This window comes from Puntigrus tetrazona, chromosome 19, assembly GCF_018831695.1.
Source record: "Puntigrus tetrazona isolate hp1 chromosome 19, ASM1883169v1, whole genome shotgun sequence".
NCBI lineage: Eukaryota > Metazoa > Chordata > Actinopteri > Cypriniformes > Cyprinidae > Puntigrus > Puntigrus tetrazona.
The window spans coordinates 10,675,884-10,699,248 of NC_056717.1; the positions used below are offsets into that span (position 1 = coordinate 10,675,884).

Below are 23,365 nucleotides of genomic sequence, written 5' to 3' on the forward strand. Positions count from 1 at the left end.
CCTCTATAGGCTCATTGGAAGTATGTTCCTCTACCTACATTTCTGCGAAACTCCAAAAATGTACGAATGGCTGTTTCCAGTTGAAATGAACACTGGAGGCAGTAAAACTCCCACAACTGTTATTCCTCAGTTTCTATTAATAAAGCAAAATTTTTGTGATTTGTGTAAACCAATTTTGACATGCTGTGACATTTGAAAACTGATATATTTGAACATTAGTGTCACATCAGCTTTATATGCAAATTATATGCATATTTCTATCTCAATAGGTTTGTTTGGTAGCTCAAACGATACGGCATTGCAATTAAAATCTGCAAAAGGAAGTTAAAATAGCACAGCATAATCACTTTTGCATTTATGTTTGGTGTAGAGGATGTTTAAGACAGAGCATTAATTTTAGTGATTCATTTTAATGAAACACCAGAATACGTACCTGAAGTGAAACGTAATACAAACACAGCAATATGCGCATACATCAACGTAACAAGTGCCAGGGTCACGTACCAAAATTGCGTTTTTTGTGCCACTCACTGGACGTTTCACTTTGAAACTGTTCTTTTGTGGTCTTTATATAGCTATATCACAGAAAAGACACAATCACTATGACAAATCATTCCTAAAATAACAATGATCTGATGGAAACTGGATGAAGATGAGTATGGGTAATGTTACTAACGTACTTCTGGAAGAATCTTACTTAAAAGTGCAAGGGTAACAACTGGAACTGTTGTCGGCAGTGTTCTCAATTCCCCTAAGAAGTTGTCGGAGGAAAAAACTGGGAACACATGTAAAGAAATATTATCCAAGACTTAAGCTGAAGTAAATAACCTCTAAAGCCCTATTCCCATCTCTGCTGTTGCAGATCATCCATCAACCCTTCCCTTAATGTGAGAAAAGAGGGTAAAAAATCTTGGCCTGGGAGGACAAAGACGAAGTTATAACTGGAGTTTTATTTTAAGGATTTGACCCAGAGAGGAACTGGCACTGTTCTGCGTCTTTCCTGTAGGCTTGGAGTCCCTCATCAGTTTGGCTCCCAGATGCCGAACAAGAGAGTAATGAGAAAGCCGGTAAAATCAACCAGCGTCCAATTAAAAGAAATCAAGTCCCTCTGAACCTCAAAGCCCATCAACTGATGTCCCATTACGATTCAGTTGGGTTCCCTTGTGCAGGTAGAACTAAACCAAACAAGGCCATAAGTGCCTCCAGCTGGATTCAGCTCTTATTTTGATATTCTGTCAATGTTTTCTAAAGTTTCCTTGGAAATGCACTGCAAGATTTAGGAACACCATGCACACAAATAAAGATTTTATTCTGCAAAACACAACGCAAAACTATGCTATTTTGGCTGCTAAATTAAAACAGAAACCCAAAGAAATACTAAATGTCTTATTTGGTAAAACTCAATTATTTTGTGAAGTCCTCTGTGGAGCTTCTGGGATTTCTCTTCCCTTCCTTGTGTACAAATAATATTTTGAGTCACAGAATTTGACCAAAGGCATTTTGGATTTCAGTGTGCCAAACCATGAACCACTGTTTCATCACAAACATCAAATAAACTGTAGTATGAGTAATGAGTCATAAAAAAGGGGGGTAAAAGTAAGGATCAAACATAAATCTACAGTAAAAAACCCCCCCAAAAAACAGAAAGAGCCAAATCATGCTTCAGATCTTTCTTCTTAAGACTCTTTCGTTAGTGTTTCATTCAAATACTTCTAAAATCTTGAAGAACCATGGTAATCATTTGCTGGCCACCATTACACAAACAATACAACCAATTAGATGAAAATAGTTCCATAAAATTATGCTGTTTCTGTTTACAATGTTGTCTGCAATTAACAGTTGTAATGTTTTGGTGTGAAAATGCCTCGACCGTCTAGCTCTCAGTCCCGTCTGGAAGCGTGATGCTGATAAGACAGCTTCAGATTGTGATCGTGGAGACGTTTGCTGGGTCTGAATGACAGAGAGGCTGCTGAAAGAGCTGATACTGTGCAAAAGGAAAAATAATAACAGCCGCTTGCCAAGCTTCCCCATTTCCTTCTATTGCCAACGGAACGGAAAAACTTATCCACGTCCAGTGCATTTTCAAGAGCCAGGGGAGAGCAAATGAGGGAATGCAGCGAAGAAGGGAATGTGAAAATGAAAGACTAGGAAGACAAGATAGATAGATAGAAAGATAGATAGCAACTTTATTGATCCCCGAAGGGAAATTTAGTAAAACTGCAAGATTATTGGGAAGCCAAAAGAATAACTGAAGTAACAAAGGTTGAACGGAGAGATGTTGGTTATTATTGTTCTTTTTTGATTTTTTATTGTGGAGAACAAACACAATGCATGGGCTGCAAACTGGTTTAATTATACCTTGTTTTTCAATAAAAATATCTGACATTTGCTTAATATTGTTTTTATTTGCTTAGTAGTTTTGACTTAAGCATACATCAGTTTAAATGTGTTATATATTCATTTAAATGAACTTAAATATAAAATATTTACTTCATCTTTATATATATATATATATATATATATATATATATATAATATTCACATGTTAATGAACTTAATGAAATATGAAATACTTATACGTAAAGTATATATACATATACATATACATACATACACACACACATATACTTTAAGTATAATTAGCTTTTATAATTTTTTTGACAAAGAATACTGATTAAGAATTTTTTTCAGTGCATTCACATAGTTTTACGTGATTTATGATATTTTAAATCAGCCCTGAATCTAAGCCCAGATCTTTTCCGCATTCATCAGACTTAAATTAAAGCTGTTAATTTCCGCAAGCATGTGTTCAATTGTGTCCTACTGAGAATAACAAAACAGACACATCTGTTCAGGGCAGTGCACCTTTCCACTCAATCAATCAAACCAGTTGACATCTTCACACCCTAGCGCCCACAGAATAAACCCATTGGCCTTCACAGATAACCTCCCCTTTCCTGGATGTGTTTGCACCTCTTTTCCTGTCCAGACCAATCCGCGAACAACCCACTGGAACGAAGCCTCATGCAACAGGATGTTTGATTAAGCGACCGGCGGCATTTTTCGTTAAGGTCTGAGATGTTCACACACTCCCTCACAAAGGCACGCACCCTCGTCTAATCGGCGACGCAGGCTAAGCACGTTGCTGATTGCAGAGTCGGCTTATGCCAAAGTGCTGTTTCCTACAGCTTTGAGGGTAATTCCTCATTCGCTGTTTTTCTTTTGTCCGTCATACCTTAAGTGGAGAACGGGCGGAAGGAACGAAGCCTGCCGAGCCCCATCACACAGACTTTGGGGAAAAGCACAGCTCCTCAAAGGAATGCCTCGTAGCACCATTGAACAGGACTGTTTTTCCTCTCTCTTGGTGAGCGAAAAACATCTAGAAACTAATGGTAATGGTGAGAGATGGGGGCGTGAGTTCCTGGAACGTAACACAGTCAGGCATATGCCTTTCCCGGAGCATGAGTGGTATTCTCCTTCATTTCCTGTTTAAAGTGTACACCAAATAAAGGAGGTATGAAGGTTACCACACGGTTGATGAGGAGAACCTTTCTGCCAACATTAACGAGCTCAAAATAAGAGAGTATGACATGGTCGTAGGCCAAACAAAGCAGGGAAAATATAGACAAATCGATTTCACTTTTCACAACTTTCAATGATGCATTATGTATCATGAACTAACAATGCACCGTTGTTCATAATGCATTAAAGTTAATATATAAAGTGCAAACAAATCCTATTAATGTGAGTGTTTTTTTGTTTTAGTTTCCAGTAAAAATATCTACACATTCTTAAAACAACCTTTGTGCCATTCTAAACCCGTATGACTTTCTTCTGTAGAGCCCAAAAGAAACTATTTAGAAAAATAGTTTATAACCAAAACAGCTTTGGCTGTATGACTTTCATTGTACGGAAAATCATTAAAAACCACCTCTCTTTTTTTTTAAAATGTTCTAAATAATAATGATAGAATAAAAGAATAATAGAAAAATAATAAGATTAAAAAACAATGCATTTGGAATGACAAATAAATTCTGAAAAGAAATTGTGGTGACATATCGCCTCAATATTTCAGGCAGAGTCAAAACATATAAAACAAAAGAGACAGAAGCTATCACTAATAAAATAAAGATCCTTATTATGAAGTGCTACCAGTGTATGTTTAAGGTACAATATTGCTATTCTGAGCATGTGTGTGTTCTTCACATTCCCATGTACCGGGGTTTGCATAGTCAAGGTCAGAAACTCTGCCCTCTAGTGGCACTATATAAAAAAAATGTGTCCACATTTCTCATTTGGCAAACTAGCAAGAGTAAGTTTATAAAAAAAAAAAAGAAAAAGAAAAAGTAAAATAAATAAATAAAATTCTCCATATGACAGTCCACATACTTTATAAGTTTGACACTCAATTCTGTCCTACACATACATATTCCTTCACCTTTGGTGAGGGTTTGCTGGCCATAATACAAGACATCGCCTCTCATAAACCCGAAGTAAAAGTTCAACCTATTGGTGTGTCCAACATTTCCCATATGCTTCTGAGTCTGCAGTGGGCCAGATTCTCTGTCTAGTCTCTCTCACTGATTGAGCATGTGTAATGGATTTTGTATCATTTTCCTCCGTTGCACAGTAAAAAAATAAAAACTCAAATGGGAATTGAATCTGCAGCAAGCCATTACAAGCCGAATGAAAAGAGACATCTATAATGGTTTGGATAAACTTTGCTTCTTTTTATTTCTCAGATATGGCTTCTCCAGGGCACACATTTACATCCACCTTCAGTTAAAGGGATCCAAAGCACAGGGAAATATGGTTCTCAGTGTCTGCGATGGACCTTATAAACAAGATTCAGTGACTGAAAATTGCCCCAGAATTAACAAGGCAGATGGATGGACATGGACAAAGGCTTACTGATCGGCACAACCAATAAGCGTGCACCAATTATGAATGGTCCATACATAAAAGCGTCCATCAACGGAGGTTGGAGTTATGTAATGTAATAAAGAAAGAAATGCATTTTATCAGGTCCAGCCTGACAGAGCCAACTGACATCATAAAAAGCAGTCAGCAGAGTTATTGGACCATCCCAAAGGTGGGCATCCATGGTTACAGCATTGACTCGCCATTATGGCTTCACACTGCCAAAGTATTTTCTTTTGTGTACTTTGCCCAAGCAGTCAAAAATTAGTTAGCACGGCCCTGTTAGCCCCGGCTGGTAGATGCCATAACTACATTTTTTTTTTTTAAATATTGTGAAGTAAATAAAAATAAACGAAAACTAAACAGATATGTTTAAAACAAAACTAATAAAATCAGAAAAGCACATAAAAATACTTAAACGTACATTGTTTAAAACTGAAACTTACAGGCTTGGAATGACACGAGGATTATTAAATGACAGAATGTTCATTTTTTGGTGAACTGTCCCTTTAAAATCTTGAAACGGACTAGTCATGATGTCATTTTCCTGCAGCTCCAGGAGAGATTACTCACATGACATTTACAGCTCAGGTGATTGGCAGAAAGATGTCTACGGTCCCATGTGCAAAATGTCAGATTTCGAATTGACAAATAAACTGCAAAGAAATAGCTTTCACAAGGTATAACAGATCTCCTTGGCTTTACCCAAGCGAAATGTGCATGTGGGGAGAAGGGTCAAAGTATGTGCGAGAAGGAGTGAGGTGTTTGGCGGATTGAAGCTATCGCTGTAATTGCAGTCAGAAAGGTGGGACGCTGTCTGCTGCATCTCCTGATAACAGGACCAGATGAGGCACATTCATCATAAAATCACATCATACTTCACAGCTGACTTTCCCGTCCTCTGAACTAACCGCAGAAGACAGCATCCCATCTACAGCAGAAGCCTTGGACCATTTCCAGATGGAGGAATCAGAAGTGTGTGAGGATGACGGGCCCTTTATCTGTGGAGTGTCTTGGACACGTTTTCTCTAACCTCTCTTTTCCGCTCAGGGGTTCAGATCACGTCGGACGCTTGTGTAATGTGGTAGCCCTAGCGGCACTGACGCACAGGTTCGCAGTCAGACCTCAACCGCTTCTCCTGAAAGCCATCATGTTGAGGCGCCAAATGTTTTTAGAGGAGAGCATGCCGTCTTTTCCAGACTGGGTCTGTTTCAGTTCTGTAGAAGCTGGGCCCTGCTACTCAGACGAGAAAAAAGTATTATTGAATACTATTCCCCAGTGCTCTTGGTGAAGAATGTATTATGAAAGCACATTCCCTTCTCTCTCACAGTCCTCTCTCGCTCTCCGTCTGAAATTAAGACTGCTGAACGGAGCTCATGCCATGTGCAGTAGTTGATTATGTGTGGAAAACCTCTTTTAGACCTTTTTTGACATATTATGACAAAACATCATGTATAAAAGTCGCTGAGGTGAGAAGCTACAGCTGACGAAGATACATCAGTAGTTGAAAAAAACAGCACTGGATGTTTCCATTCAAGTCAACATGGAATTTGGAGACTATTAGACTATTTAAAGAGAAAAATTAAAGATGTCCATTAAAAACCGACTGGCTCCTAATAAATGGCAATTATTATTACTATTACTAATGATGAATAGGGTCCATTTTGTTTTATCCTCTGATGTGAACTATACCTACACTGATAATAAGAATAATACAAATAAGAATAAGAATAATCATATAGGGTGCATTTATGTCATATAATAAATAATAATAAAAATATACGTGATTCATTTTGGTTTCATGTTGACTTTAGAAGAAATAAAGTATTTAATGTGATTTAAACCTCTGAAACGTCTGACAGGTCAAAGCACTTTCAGTACAAGAACAACAACAACAATAATGCCCGTTTTTGTTTCATGTTGACTTCAAAAGAGCAGATTTAATGTGACAATTAAACCTCTAAAGTGGACTATGTCTGGCAGGTTAAAATGAAATGCTTTCAGGAGCTAAAAAGTGGGCATGGACTACAGAACACTGTGGGCGGAGCTACATTTAAGTGAGTGGCACTGGTGCGCAACAGAGTACAGACCAAACAGTCCCAGGTGTCAGTGAGAGCGAGACTGCTGCAGTTATATAACTCTCTCCCTCTCCAACTCCAAAACAGCTGTGAGACCCACCACACTACCTGAACCACGCAACCTATCCAGCCACAAGCACACGCAAACCACAACCACACACAAGCAGCATCAGCATGAATGCAGTGGTAGCCACATGGCTCTGTTTAGAAAAATGCGCCACATATTTTGCAGAGATTAATGGGGGTAGAGCACTAAAACATTCTGTTAATCTGCCTTGTGTGTAGCAGTGCGCTGAGAATTATGTTGGTCTCATGATTGAGATGTGAACCCGACTGTTTTTCCTCCTCTCTCTCTCTCTCTCTCTCTCTCTCTCTCTCTCCCTGTCTTGCATTTGGATTCAATTGCTGTGAAGCAACGGGATATGAAAAACATTTTCAGATGACATATGCCTGCACCCGGAGGGGAAGGAAAATGAAAGATTCAGATATGAACTTACCTCACCTTTCTGCTTCACCTCAATTACTCAGGCAGGTAACTTCTGCAGGTCAGGTGGCTCTTTTCTGCGTTCCTTCTTCAGACAGTCATCTCTGGAGAAATAACTTAAGAAGATGTGACGGGATCCCAGCAGACAGGGAAGTCTCGGGAATGTCTTGGCACTTGGTCGCAGTCAAATATTGTTTACATACGCGCAGAAAGGACGAACACAACTCTAGAGAAAGTTCTGCTTCTCAGTGGCAGGTGCCAGTCTGCTTCTTATTCTTATTTCTGTCTCTGCTGAAAATTAAGTCCACGTGCTTGTCGCAGCAAAGGGGGAAAAAGTCCTTGTGGTGCTGTCTCCAGCCTGGATACAAGTAGATTTCAGACGCACCTTCTGAATCTCTGTGCACTCTCACAGGGTGGAAAGTAGGAGGGAGAGAGAAAGAAAGAGAGAGAGGGAGAGGGAGAATGTGAGAGGCAGGGTGCTCAACTTCACGAGGCAGTGGCTCTCCTGACTCCAGGCAAGAAGAGGACCTCCTTACAGGGCTTTTAACTGGGAGCAAAGCACCTGGAAGCTCCCAGTCTCTTCTCTTGCAAGTATTTTTTTCCAAACAGAGAGAGTGGATTGTTTCTCCCTCCATACAAAAGGCAAGTGTCCGTGGCCGGGCAGAATAAGGAAGCAGTATAGAGGATGGGGTGGGGTAGGTGGAGTAAAGGGATGGATTTGCACCCCTCCTCTTTTCCCGGTAACCATTTAAGCCCTTGTTTTCCCACCTCCAACATAAACATCTGCAAACAAATGCTTGCACTCATACAAACAGACAAATCTTTCCCAGAAAACACCTTTTGGAAAATTCAGACTGTGCTGGCGCAGCTCACAGTGCATCGATTTCACCCCGGCTGAAGCATTCTTTAACAAAACGGCTCGAACTTGCCATCCCAAATGTTCCAGCACAGAATTATAAGCACGTATGCAGGAGCAAGCACAGTGGAAGTCTGTTTTTGTGTAATCTTGCCAGACTCTCAGTCAATTAAACCAATCAGTTTTATGAGATGAGATTAAATTTCTTGGCTGACTGATCTAGACTGCGAACCACTTAGCAACAGTTCTCAAGTGGAACCTTTCCCGGATGAATTGCTGCGATAATATGTACAAATGCTTAATTCAGAATGTGTAAAGCAGCGTTTTGAGGATACAATCGGAGATATGCATTAGCACAGTTAATGGCCCCTATTACCCGATTCGAATTCTCCAGGAATAAAAATCCCTCGATTATCTTGCATAATTGTGCGAAGAGTGTGTAAGAACAAGCACTGCTACAGAATATCTTATCTAGACCTAAATTAACCATCATCGCGGTGCCTTGCTCCTCATCTGATGTGCTTTTTTTGATAACAGTGAACTCATTCAGTTTCAATTAGCCACTGTGCAACATATACGATCTGTAGATAATTTGCAACGCCAACTTTATCGTAATATCCAGTCATAAACCCTAAGATTAGATTGAGTGCGCACTGAAAAATGGAGGATTTGAAGCCCCTGGAAGGGCCTGATATGGCTTTGGATCATGCCAGAGGAGACAGAGCAACAAGTGGGGCATTGTGCTCGGAGGGAGCTATGGCTAAGACTAGCCACTGGATACTTTCCATCCATGCAGCCCCTGACATGGCTGGATATTAGGTGCGTTATCAGATGCTAGAGTTTGTGTGTTGAGCAAGTAATGGAACAGACAATAAAGAGGCACGTGGCTAATTACTGACCTGTTTACATCCACTGCGTTCGTGTGGCAGGCTTTAAAAGTTGGACCCAATGTTCGAAAAAACACATTTGCGTTTGCTTAAGACTTGAAATTATATGCGAATTCCAGTACTATCTCACGGCCAATTCATATGTATTTTACAATGTGACTAATTTGAACAAATTCATATTACTTCACTCACAATTCTGCAAGATTTCTGTGACAGTAAACTTTTGGGGCAAGGTTACGTGTGTTCCTTTATACAAGGTCCTACGAATTTGCTGCCTCGTAAAAATATGCACGATTTTTCACAAACTGAATTCCTACGATTTTGCCACCTCTTAAAATACGTACAATCTTTTCACAAATCAAATGAATTCGTTTGAATTAGTCACCTTGTATTTTTATTTGATATTGTATATATTATCTAACACAGCGTTGTTGCCATGAATAAAAACAATAATAAAAATTAGTAAAACTATTTTACAGCTTAAGTAATACATACATTAATAACAACGGTATAATAGTTATGAACCTCTCAAAGTACACCTTTCTTTTAAATTCTGCAGAAATTGGCCTCATTTGCTTTCATTGTTTGCACCTCGCCATAACCACAACTTTTCTTCTCTCTCTTTTTTCATAAATTATTGCTTTGTGGTAATCAACCTCATGGCAAAAATGCTGTCAACTCGTACTGAACCCAAATACTCCTTTAAGAGTGGATTTAGCGCTCTCGTGTGAATTCAAACCTTTACTAGTGCTGGATAAATATAACCTATTGTGTTCTTGAAAGATGTTGTTGGCTACCTCTGCGTATGCGTGATTAAAAAGAGTGAGGCGAGACTAAGCTCTTAGTTTTCATGACCAGGTGAACTGTTTCCTATGAGGACAAGCATATTTTTGTAATGACTGCTCTCCTCAGTGGGTTGGGGGCTTTGAAGACCATCATTAGCCACAAACTTTAATAGCAATGGCTTTTCGTGTTCTTTGCTGGTTCGTTTGATCTATCCAAGCAATTTTCTCAATGAGAGTCACTCAAAGATTATCAGATATTGAAATGAGTATGAAAAGTGCTTCGCAAAGGGAAAACAGACCTCGGTTTTGCTCCCAAACATAATAATCTTACTAATCTTAGCTCATGATCATGCCATTAACTGAAGTAAGCAGTCAAAGATCCTTCAACGAACCACTTCTGGTCTTGATGTCCACAGAAATGTTTTGCTCTTTCTATGACTGATGGTGTACCTATGAAACTATTAGTCTCATAGAGACAGTTCCTGATTTTGTCATCATCACAAAATACTACATTTATATATTTTTAATTTCTCAACAGTTTTTATACGATACAAGTACACTACAGTCTCTTTGCTATTCATGCAAAAGTTAACTATTCATAAAAGATGGATCACTGTTTGGCCAACTAAGAGTTTGATGTAGAGATAGAGGTTTTGGTATTACAGTACATTGTGAGTATATATTTACATGATTTGTGGTTTGATTTTGGGATCTGATAGAATGATCCTGATGCAGAGAGGTCATGTTTGACAACAGACTTTGCAAGCATATAATTGATTTAAGGGTGAACTATCTATCCCATGTAAAGAGTGATTTTTAACCAAAGGGCCTGGGCCCACTAGGGGGCCTCAGAAAACTTTAAATGAGGCCTCAAAGTGCCTTAAAATGATAGAAATAAATAAATAAGTAAATAAAAAACAAGCCAAAACAACAAAAAAAAAAATCTAGATATTACAATAATAATAATTAGGAATAATAACATTCATCATCAACGTTTGGATTCCCACTGTCTTGGGAGAAAAAAAAATGCTATATGAGATATCTTAATTATTAGTGTGATATTTCAGACCTGAAAAAGTCATAAATGAATACAATTTTATCACTTAATTGGCATCTTTTATATTGAATGTACAATTTTCAAGTTGCCAAGTAAAATATTTTCCCAAGCTGAAATTGTGCTGAAAACTGCTCAACAGCAGCTTTAACAGAATAACAGATCTGTGTAAGAAAAACCTTTAAAGGAAAAAAAGCTTATCCAATTTTGAATACCCTGAATCATAATATGGGCTCATTAATCATACGACATCATCGGTGTCAACAAATGTGAAATTGGAAATTCTTACTTGCATTGAAAAGGCCCTTATAGTCGTCACAGACTTTATGGAGGAATGGATGAGTTTTCCGGGCGTCTTCTTGTGATGTCATCAATAGTATCCTATATGTGTGGTTTTGAGTTGTAGGCTGCCATTCACACCCAGGTGTCAGGGTGTATTTTTACGCATCTCAGTGAAGTGATCTGGAGAGCCTGCCACTGGAGCTCATTCACAAAGCAACTGACCTCATCACCTCCACCCCTGCCTTTACAAGGTGAAATCGCCCCATGGAAACTCTCCTGGTAATAAGAGTTTCCCCCTCTCTTTCACCCTGTTATGCTCTGTAAGCGAAGTATATAAAAATAAACAGCCATCACAAATCTGAATGCCACGGAATTGCATCAGAAAAGCTGTTTTGCTTTACACGTCTGCCAGAGGCTGAAAGTAAGCTGTGACACCTGCGACGGTTGACACCCCACCCAAGGCTCCAGTTTGTTGAATCGGTGCTCATGTGTGGGCCTGTGTGTGTTTTACTGAAGGTCTCACTGTGTCCTTGTATGTTAATATGTTTTGGGTGGAACCAAGCACTTTCACAGCCCATTACCTCTCAGCAGAGCTATTGGGAGAGAGAAACCAGAGGAAAAAAGCACACACCACCACACCACTAGAGGCGCTAGTCAACCACTGAACTATAAATGCGTATCAAGGGAAATCAATTCCAAGATTCGTCATTTAAACTGATGCAAATTAAATGTAACGGCCAACGAACACTAAAATGTCAGAAAGACTTCAATCTGCCAAGAATCTCTTCAGGATTTTGTCTCACTATCATCCCGTTTAAATTATTTATCCTGTATCTTTCAATAAAAAAATCCCACTAGGCATAATTGACATTCGCCTTTGGTAAAACTCATGTAATTTGTATGGCCCAAACCTCATTATATGAATAATCACAACATATTTCAAGGTTATTCAGTTGCCACATGGAACACATCCTTCTTAAGCATCCTTCATAACATTATACAAATTTCAACCAGTTTGTTACTTCATCTTAGCAACCTACAACCCAGTGGTGCTATGATATCTGTGTAGTTATTAGTACAGGAACGAATCAATCATTACTAGTAGAAAATGGGAGGAGAAAACTCAGGCATTGTATTGAGTGAAAGGTAAATTGAGATATAGCTTACACTTCAAAAAGCTATGGCTTAATTGATCTAATATGAGCACTGCAAGTTTCAAAGTCAGGTGCCACTGGCTGCACAAGTGGTGTAATAATTTAGGACATACATACATGACTTTTAGGACATCATTTTAAATTAGCACATTCAGTTTAGACTATAGTATGCTAGCTAATGTTATCTTGTTATGCTATCATTAACTCAAACAACTTACAACTTAAAACAAAAGGCCTAACATACAACTTGCTGTCCTAAAAATACAATAAAGTCCAGGGATCAGTGTGGGAAATGGTAGTAAAAGGTCATTTATTACTGCAATATGTTAATATTACCCATTAAATCTCATATAGATGTGCTGCGCTCATTTCACAATGGACACAAATATGGCGATGAGCATGGCGGAAGTAATGTCTTTGGAGCATATAAATCAGCTCTTGTGCTCTTACTTTCTAGACCAGGGGTGTCAAACTCAATTCCTGGAGGGCCGGAGCCCTGCAGAGTTTAGATGCAACCCTAATTAAACACACCTGATCCAGCTAATCAAGTACTTCAGACATACACAGTATATGTGTTTTAGCAGGGTTGAATCTAAACTCTGCAGGGCTCCGGTCTTGACCATATCTCTACACCTAAACCTAACCTTACCAATGAGTACTGCCTAAAAATGTACACATTTAATGATACATGAATGATACTGATGCACAAGCACCAATCACTGATTGTAAGCGTAAATGTCACAAAATCTGTAAAATGGTTCATCAAATCTGATTGGATAATCACAATGTTTTTCCAGGGTCAACAGCAAAAACAAGTTCTGTACTCACCACCTTGTCATCCAAGATGTACATGTCTTCCTTTCTTCAGTCGCAAAGAAATCATTCAGGATTTCTCTCCATATAATGGACTTCTATGGTGCCCCTGATCTCATATATCTAACTTCAAAATCATCCTAAATTGCCTTACATAATTAAAAAAATAATTTTCTTCTGAATGCCACATTTAAGAGCATTTTTGAACAGCAAATCAGCATATTAGTGTGAATTTTGAATCATGTGACTCTGAAGAGTGGAGTAATGACTGATTAAAATTCACTGGAATATATTTTAAAATAAAAAAAAAAACGATATGTTAAACTTCAATACTAGTTCACATTATTATTATTGTACATTAACCCATAATCTCTGTTCCTCTCCATTGCTATATCATGATACACCTGTGGCTTAGCTTCAATGTGGCATATTATTCAGGTGATGGAGCCCAACCTTTATCTCCTATAACCTTAAAGTGGAATGCCTGGCATCTGATGAGGTTGATGTAGGGGGACTTGGGGTGGGGTGAGCACTGGGCGGCCACTGAAACTGATATAAAGTTCTCCAAGAAATTCCTTTATGTACATTTAGTGAGACTGCCAGGGCTCAGGCTGGCACAGGAGAAGAGAAGAGTGATGCACTGCCTGACCCATCTTGTACCTCAGTCATGTTTCCTCAAGGTAATTATTTTACATTGATAAAAGGAGCACTAAAGAGGTTGAGAGATATGGAGGACAGAAGGGACACTGTCTTTTCTTTCTGGGTTAGAAGTGCACGATAGAGATTAGAAGAGCGGGCAGGTAAACTTCACTTCTGGCTGGATGAGAAAGAGGAAACAAGCACTATGGCTAGATGACAGGAACCATTAGGGAATTCCTAACAAGGGAGGGGAAAAAGGAGGAGGTTTACATCACTACCGATTGCACTAAAAGCCTACTTTCAGCAAGTCTGATATACTAAAAGACAAACAGTACTTTGTTGCCATCTTTAAGGCCAGCAATTTTGTAGTTATTCTTAAATGGATAACATTTTAATGAGCATTCAGACAACAAAAGAAACCCTCACTTGGCCATAAGTTGGACAGATAAGTTGAACTCAATTTGTGGGGTCCTTTAGAAGCAACAAATACCATATAATTGAAATACCACATCACTCAAAATAGAAATGTATAATAACTGTTAAATGTAATCTTAAGCAATTTTACATTTATATGATTTAAAATGAAACATTTAAAATGTAGTTCTTTAATCTTTAATGTAGTTAAAATACATCTGTTTTCATTTGTCAGCTATTGGCCATTTCTTAAATAATGAGGCTGATCTCTATTTTCGAGTCACTTCAGGTGTAACAAAATTGGCATTAGCATCATTTTGGAAAAAAAAGGGTAACACTTTATTTTGGTGTTGCAACTACATGTCAATGAACTCTCATTAGAGTATTAGTAGACTGTCTGCATCATATCTGCTAACTGTGATGGTCTCCTAAAAGATAATCTACTGACTGTAAGTAAGTAAGTACATATTCTAACCCTACCAGTCTACTAACACACTAATAACTCTACTTAGTAGAAATGTAGGTGCAATGTTATTTAAAATCAAAAGAATGTGAAAAAGGGACCAACAAAATAAAGTGAAGCCAAAAAAAGTTTCTTATTCAAACAACTAATTAAATAATAAATATTAATTTAACTAAAATAAATACATATTTATTTTTACCTAAAGGCTGGAATGCACTACATAATTCTTGTCATTTTAGTCCACCAGATTTCAGATGACAAATTTTATTAAAAAAATAGCATAATGTGTGATGGTCACAGACTTTGATTGCATCTAGTCAGAGGATAATCAAACATATTTAATATCTGCAGTCAATTTCAGAGCATATGGTTTTCATTTGTCATTTGTCTCCTAGCAACACGGTGCACATTTCTGATGAGGGCAACACAGTATTATTGTCTGTATGCAAATTCCGATCTAGACTATCTTAAAGGGATAGACCTAATTCCCCCAAAATTACCACAAGAACAGCAAGCAAATAAAATGATTTAGTTTTTTTTCCACATGGGTGAGTAAACAGTGAAAAGTGAGTTAATGGAGCATGACTAGACTTTACAATCTTAAAAATAAAAATAATCGCAACTGCCTACTACACAGAAAATGACTGACAGGCAGAAGCAGACACGCATGTACTCGCATTCAGGCTCGGACATAAACTATAAATGTCTGGACGCTGCAGATAAGAGTCGTGCTTTCACTGATTGTTATCTCAGAGCATTGAATATTTCAACTTCTTTAACCCCTCAAATGTTTATTCACGTGCGACAGGATGAGAACAGCAGACGTAAGAGATAATTGGGATTGAAAGGGTTCAACAACTGAAAAAAAAAAAAAAAAAAATAGTTATACTTTGTTTTTCTTTCAAAAAATAAAATTCTATTTCCAAACCAGCAGGCGAGAGAGCAATTTCCTCCACGGCAGGGGCAATGAAATCCAAAAACCCAAACAATCATGTTAGAATAAATAAGGTAAACTCCCTGAGTTAAAAATCCCAGGCATAAGTCCAAATTCCTTACATGGATGGATTTTAAGGGCCACAGCTTTTATTTTACTGCTTACGATCAAACTTCCAAGTGTGGAAAAGACAGAAGAAAAGCACATTGCAGGCACCAGCACTGTGGTTTGAACTCTGCACACAAGGGGGCAACATTTTTGAAAAACATTCAACAATAATGCAAGCAATTCTGATGCCCAGACAAACCTTCCTGACTAGACAACAAAAATGACCAAAACAAAATGGGAAATTATCTACAGAACAAATCAGTGCAACGAAACCAGCAACAGATGTTATGAAAAAGCAAGCGCTTACAGTCCATGCTTCATGTCATCAAAATCCACTGAGCTGCTTTGTTTGACCAGCAAATAAAAGTATGACACGCACCCTCATCATTCACCCAACGCAATTCACCCACTGCGACAAACACTGGCCTTTGTGAAAGTCTATGTCCTGGTTTGAATCGTACATGACCCTGGATGACTGTATCATCCTGTAACGATCCATCAACATCCATCCAAGTGCAGTGCCCCGTCTCACCTGATTTCCTGAGAGACCATGTCAGCACGGCCTGGCCTCAATGACAACAGGAATCCCTCCCTAAACAGCTGCTTCCACTAACGTCATTTTACCAAAACTGGAGGTTTTTTTCATCTTTAGATTGTCTAGTATAGAGAAACTCCAAAATAACTCATTTGTCAGTTAAGAAACTGTATGCAAATGCAAAAATCTTCAATGCAAAAAAATTTAATGTGTGATAAATTAGAAAGGCAAAAAAAAAAAAATCGGTTTGAAACGAGTCCCAGAAAAAATAATTAAATTCTTAACTAACTAAACAGGATACTGCTTTAACGAACTAAAACAGAAGCGATACGAAGACAGAAATATATGTGTGCACTACTTAAAACAGGCTGTCAAAGAAGTTAAATAAATTCTGCGCTGTCAACATACGTGTAAAGGCTATGCCAACAGACTGTGTTTTATGTGGGGAGAATGAGGCTGACATTATAAAGGAACATTTTTGAAAACAGAGATTTGTTCTTCAGAAAAAGGCTGTGTGAAAAAAAAGTCCTCATTTCTGAGAGCTGTGAAAGACATGCCAGAAAAACAAAGTGCTCCAACACTGCGCAAACACCAAACAGAAAAAAAATGAACTTTAGACCACCCACGGAGGTGGCAAACTTACAAATGAGCCCAAACAGGCTTTCTGTGACCAGTACAAGGCTGAGAAGCTGGGTGAAATATCTGGAAATTTGCTGTGGTTTTCCAAATGAGCACATCATCTGCAGCGTACAGCAGTGTTATCCATCTCAATTTGAGGGTTTGAGTTCATGATTGAATTAGGAGGGCCTGACTCATGGTACTTAGCGAATTAGTGCCCACTGGAATCAGAACAATAGATTTAACCTTTCTTGAATGTGTTTGTATATTCTGTGCTACAGAGAAATTAAGATTCAGAAAACAAACACAGGCACTTAACAATGACATTTCAAGTGGGCAACGAGTTTAGCAGATGTGCCTCCAGCAGTATCCTGCAGTGAAAGATAGAGATCTTTACGGTTCACCTTTAGGGGTGCATCAGTTTGCCACTGGAGCAATAAAGAGACAATTCATACCTCATCTATCCATAAATGGTGCATATTAGCACTCTGGAGTAGTATGTAGCCTTAAGATACGTATATGAATTTTAGGAGTTGTCCCTTGAAGTGACAAGCTGTTATTATTGTTTCCAATGGCGCAAGATGGTAAAGCAAACTACATCAGTCTGGCATTATTTCATTTACTGCGGGTATTCTTGTTAAAATAAATACACAAACATAAATGAGTTTTACAGTCTTCATAACGTCTTCAGTGGTGATCATGATTAAGAACGTCTTCTAACACTGTAAAGCAATTCCATAAAACAGACCTATAGTCTATATATTTTTATTTTATGACTGTCACAGAAAATTAAAATGTAGTCACAAGTCATATAATTCAACCACACTACGTTATGAAATCTGTGACGCACAGAAATCACCAGATTTCTGCTGAATTCTTGTCTAGCCACAAACACAGTCATTTGTAGGCCGTGTTTGTTTGTTTCAGGGTGGTTTTCTCTCCAGAAGTATTTGGCAGTGTTGCACTACAGCCACCACAAACGTAACGGGTTACAGGTTTGAAGTTTCTAAACAGTATGAAGAATTTTTAAAGGAACAACTTTAAAACATTTAAAGCAACTTTTCATTTTCCGTCGGGCTTAGTACATGATGTAACTACAGATGAGACAAGTTATAAATAGCTATATATTTTTAAACAAGATGCTTCTGGTCTAATCAGATTCAATGATCTATGCTAAGCTATGCTAAAAGTGTTATTGCCAGAAATCGGCTGAATGGATTTAAAAACAGTAAATCTCAACTTTTTAAGAGTTGGAGTTGGAGAGAACTTCTCCAGGAGTATTTAGCTAGACAGTTAGTTGGTAAGTAGTCAAAACGGTGCTATAAAAAGACAAAGAACCAAAATGCCAGCGATTTTGTACTGTTGGTGTATAACTTTTTGTCAATTGGCAGTGAGATTAGAATGGTTACGATTCAGATTGATGGTTTCAGGATATCTTTGGCTGTTTACCTGGTCGTATCTGTGGTCAATACCCGATTAAGCAGTATGCAGAACATTTGACATTCTTGGTGCCAGGAACCAAGAAATATTCAAAGATGGATGAGATGTCTCAAATGTTCCTAGATTTTCCTGGTAAACATTTCGCTGGATCTTAAGTTTGCTATCAAGAAGAAAATCATCTGCACACAAATGATATCAAAGTTCATAATATGAGCCATTTTAGAGTGTAGACTTGGTATTCATGAAAAGAAAATGGTTTTATATGTTACGCACGTTAACATATTAGAGAGTAATGTAACTGAAATGTTCCCAAATCCAGAAACGTATTAAAGACATTGTTACAATATGTGACGCCGTTAGCTCTACTGTACTTTTATGAAGCTACGAGACTTTAAAATAATGACTTTATTCAACAATTCTTCTTCTGCTATTATCGAGTTTACCACATTGCATGCACTGCACCAAAACGTGCCTGTCCTCCAACCAAAAATGACCTTATAGGTCATTTGAGCAAGCACCTTATTATGACCTTTTTTGTGCTTTAAAGTTAAGAAAAATAATAACAGTGTTGCATCTGTCATCATTAAAATTGATGACTGTCAATCAAAATGAGTGTTTATTTAAATGCAAAGTGTGGACTTTTTACATTGATCTAATGGTAATTTGTACATATTTTACTTATTATAGGTTACACACCTAACCCACTCCTACACCTACCCATTACAGAAATAGTATAAAAACATGATTTATAGTGCACATACATTTTAGGAGCATGTGCATTCTCTGAAACAATACAAAGCACTACCAACTGAGCTACACTAAATGTTTTTATACTATTTCTGTAATGGGTAGGTGTGTAACCCATAATAAGTAAAATATGGTGATCATTTAAGAGGTTTACAGTATGTGCACTAGAGACTATGAAGGTTCTTGTAGATGAATAGGATAACAAACAGAGATCTGAACATCAAATAAGCCATTGTCTACAAGGGAACCAAGAAGTTTTACAGAGGCATCTTGATTAAAGGTGGAGCTAGGGTTAAAAGAATAATCAGCACAATGATGAGCAAGCTGACCACAGTACAAACACTCTCCTAATATCTTTTTGTTCACTAACAGAGCGGCGATGTTAACTGAGTGGACCTACATGGGCTGTGACAAACCTGAAAGGACCTCGGTTAGGAAATTAGATTGCTGAATTCCCCTTTTGCTCAAATTGAATAATCATTATGAAATGGATGAGCTTGTATCCATTTATATATCTTGTTTACCTTGTTTGTCTAGAGCACGTTTTGCAGCTGACCATCCTCCCCCATGTATTATCAAAGTTGTCCAGTGTCAAAAATGAACAAAATATTCCAACAACTTTCTATACAGATGATCAAAGTTATCACTAGTTTAAATGGATAAATAAACTTAAATTGATACAAATTTTTTTGGTGTGAAACATGTAAGAAAAAATCTTTTCTTTTTTTTCTTTATTTTTGAACAATGGTAATCAAACCGTTTACTCATCGATTAAAAATGTTTTGTCTTCCAGGGAAAAAACATGCCTGGAGATAAACTTTGTGGGTAGTTGGCCCACAAGGAGCAGGACTGGGAACCACCATGAAACCAGTGACAGCTAACTTCCATTATATGAAAGCTCATGATGTTTTTTAAGCATTTGTGCGTTTGGATTTACAGTATCAGCAGAAATTTACACACAAATCACAGAAGATGTGCTGCAAGAGATGCAAAGAATGCAAGCTGCTCTCCAAAGCCAATTTATTCAGAGGCAAGTAGCTAAAGAAACACTTTATGCCATAATTAGTGTGACTGGGAGCATCCAAAGATACAAATTTTGACACATCATGAATAGTGGTTCACTTTGGTGAATTACGATGGATTGCTTTCTTATTGCAAAGTGTACCAAAGTTCACATGAACTGCATTCTTGCCCATGTTTTTAAGCAGTCTCAAGCTTCATTTTCAGGCTATTTCTCTAACAGAGCTGGTTAAATTACTTACAAATTGTAATCTGTTACTGATTCCAAATCACATGGCAAAAATGTAATTAATCCGTTACATTAAACACAGTATAATCTGATTACTTTTAGATTACTTTTGAGCTTGTTTTTCCACATTCATGTAAATAGGACAATCTTGTACCTTATTGATATAAACATACAAGTAAGAAAATATATTGTTTGTTGTTATTAACAACATGAAGTGCATTACATTGCATTATTTTTAAGGTTTCCCAAGGTTTGTAAAGAAATTGTAAGGGGTTTATGAATTATATATATATATATATATATATATATATATATATATATATATATATTGTGACGGGGAGGAGCCAACGACAGACACAGTGGGCGTGGCGTCAGGCCTCGGAGAGGCTTTTTTTTATTAACAGAAATAAAATAAATACAAAATAAAGTGTCCAGGGAAAAGTGTCCAAATAAAAGGGGGATCTGGTGTCCTCGTCGTGCTCCGGGAAAGTGCAGGTTGAGGCCGTGTTCCAGGGGAAGGGTCCAGGTAAGGGGCGGAGTCCGGCGGTCGACACGCGCCCCTTTTTCTGGTCCGGGCGCGAGGGGCGGCGGCTTCTTCCGCGGCGTCTCCGTCGCCGTTGCTTGGCGGTAGAGTGGGATGAGCTCTGTGTTCACGGACGGCGGGGTGAGGTCCATCTCGCACCCTTCCTGGATTACGAGGACACCAGCGTGCATGCACGGGGAAGAGACCGGTCTCCGAGGAGGCGACGGCCCTTTAACGGCGACGGTAACGAGGCTAAATCCACGTCAGGTGTGCCTCGTCACACGCCGCCAGACCTGAACAATACCACGCCCCTCCTCTCGAACACACCCACTCCCGCCGGGAGCCTGGTGAAGGGCGGCGACAAAGGACGGGGTGATGGTGACGATAAAGAGGAGGGGCAGCCGACTCGTCACATTCCCTCCCCAGCCGCCAACCCCGTCAGGCGGTCGCCGCCACGCAGGAGTGCTACCTTCCTCAACCAGGCTCCAGCGGTCGGAGTGGGCGGGCAGGGATTCCTCTCCGGCAACTCCCTCTCACCGGGACAGAGAAACCGGGAATTAGTCGACATGCTCAACCAGCCACCGGGTAAATGACAGTAAACGCAAGCGCCACTTACCCTTCCTGGTGGCTGGGAGCGAGTCTCCGTTGTTCCTCCGTCCCGGCATGGGTACCAGCGAGAGGGGATGACGTCATGAGATGTCGCCCAACTGTGCCGTCTAAGCTCCGCCTTGCCCGCATTCTCCACCACTGTGACGGGAGGAGCCAACGACAGACACAGTGGGCGTGGCGTCAGGCCTCGAGAGGCTTTTTTTATTAACAGAAATAAAATAAATACAAAATAAAGTGTCCAGGGAAAAGTGTCCAAATAAAAGGGGATCTGGTGTCCTCGCCGTGCTCCGGGAAAGTGCAGGTTGAGGCCGTGTTCCAGGGGAAGGGTCCAGGTAAGGGGCGGAGTCCGGCGGTCGCACGCTCCCTTTTTCTGGTCCGGGCGCGAGGGGGCGGCTTCTTCAGCGGCGTCTCCGTCGCCGTTGCTCGGGCGGTAGAGTGGGATGAGCTCTGTGTTCACGGACGGCGGGGGTGAGGTCCATCTCGCACCCTTCCTGGACCCACGAGGACACCAGCGTGCATGCACGGGGAAGAGACCGGTCTCCCCGAGGAGAGGCGCAGACGGCCCTTTAACGGCGACGGTAACGAGGCTAAATCCACGCCAGGTGTGCCTCGTCACACCGCCAGACCTGAACAATACCACGCCCCTCCTCTCGAACACACCCACTCCGCCGGGAGCCTGGTGAAGAAGCGGCGAATAAAGGACGGGGTGATGGTGACGATAAAGAGGAGAGGCAGCCGACTCGTCACATTATATATATATATATATATATAAAAATAATAAGTAAAAAAATGTAACATTAAAATACAATTTCAGACAACCATGAACGTGCAAATGTGATACTTTATCATTAAAATCTTTTTTTTCTTTTTTTTTTCATCTTAGATGTACTTCAAATAAAAATATATATGTGGATATATTTGTGGACCACAAAACCAGTCATGAGGGTCAATTATTGCTACAAATGTACCTGTGCTACTAAAGACTTACTTTGTGGTCCAGGGTCAAGTGAAATAGGATCAGATGACAAAAAGGTTGGTAAATTTGTGCATTTTAATGTGTTTGACAGACAAATGCCTTCCAAGGTAATACGTGCTAAAATAACCAATTGATAGGGAGCTCTTACCAGAGTATTGACACTGCTCCACTCCCTCTGCTTTTTCTACACTCACTTCCTGTTTGTTCACCATTTAACCAGACACCATCTACAAGCTCATTGCGAAGTATTGGCAGTTCATCTGCTTTACCAAGCTATGTTTCGGCCTGACTTCCCGACTCACGATATTCTCTTATTCCCTTTGTTCTGACACCTGTTCTGCACTGATGTGTGTTTTTATTGCATGGTGGTTCTTGTCTCTTGGATCGCTCCTGTACCTGCTGACAGCATGGACTGCTTCACTGGTTTTGACTCTCTGCCTTATTCAAAACTTCTGCGTAAGGTATTTATCTCCTAATAAACTTCCGCACATGGATTCTAACCCAACATCTAACATCTTCATTACGGTATTACAATTACTGAACTTTTATAATCTGATTACGAAACTAAACGTGATCAGCTACGACCCTGCTCTGTTCTCTAATGCACACCTGAGTTTGAAACCGCTTTGACTCCTTCATGAAACAAGTAAATGAAACAAATGCTGACATCAAATCTCAAACTGCATCCAGTTTGATATTCCATTTTAATTTTAAGAATTCAATTTTGGTTAAATTGCACATCACTGTCATTAAGTGGGAAGAAAAAGCTCCTGTTAGCTAATGACCCATGCACCGTT

General features: G+C 39.2%; 1 protein-coding gene across 3 annotated transcripts in view; it reads right to left on the reverse strand.

The window, feature by feature from the left end:
* The window catches only part of col8a2 (collagen, type VIII, alpha 2), a 90,580-nt gene that overhangs the window by 38,456 nt on the left and 28,759 nt on the right, over positions 1-23,365 (reverse strand). Inside the window, exon 1 of one of the 3 annotated variants that reach the window (XM_043217355.1) lies at positions 7,501-8,161. The exons of 1 other annotated variant lie outside the window; for it this stretch is intronic. The gene's annotated coding sequence lies outside the window, so the exon portion shown is untranslated. Of the gene's footprint in view, positions 1-7,495; positions 8,162-23,365 lie in introns of those variants that run through there. One more of the 3 variants, XM_043217354.1, reaches the window with a different exon arrangement.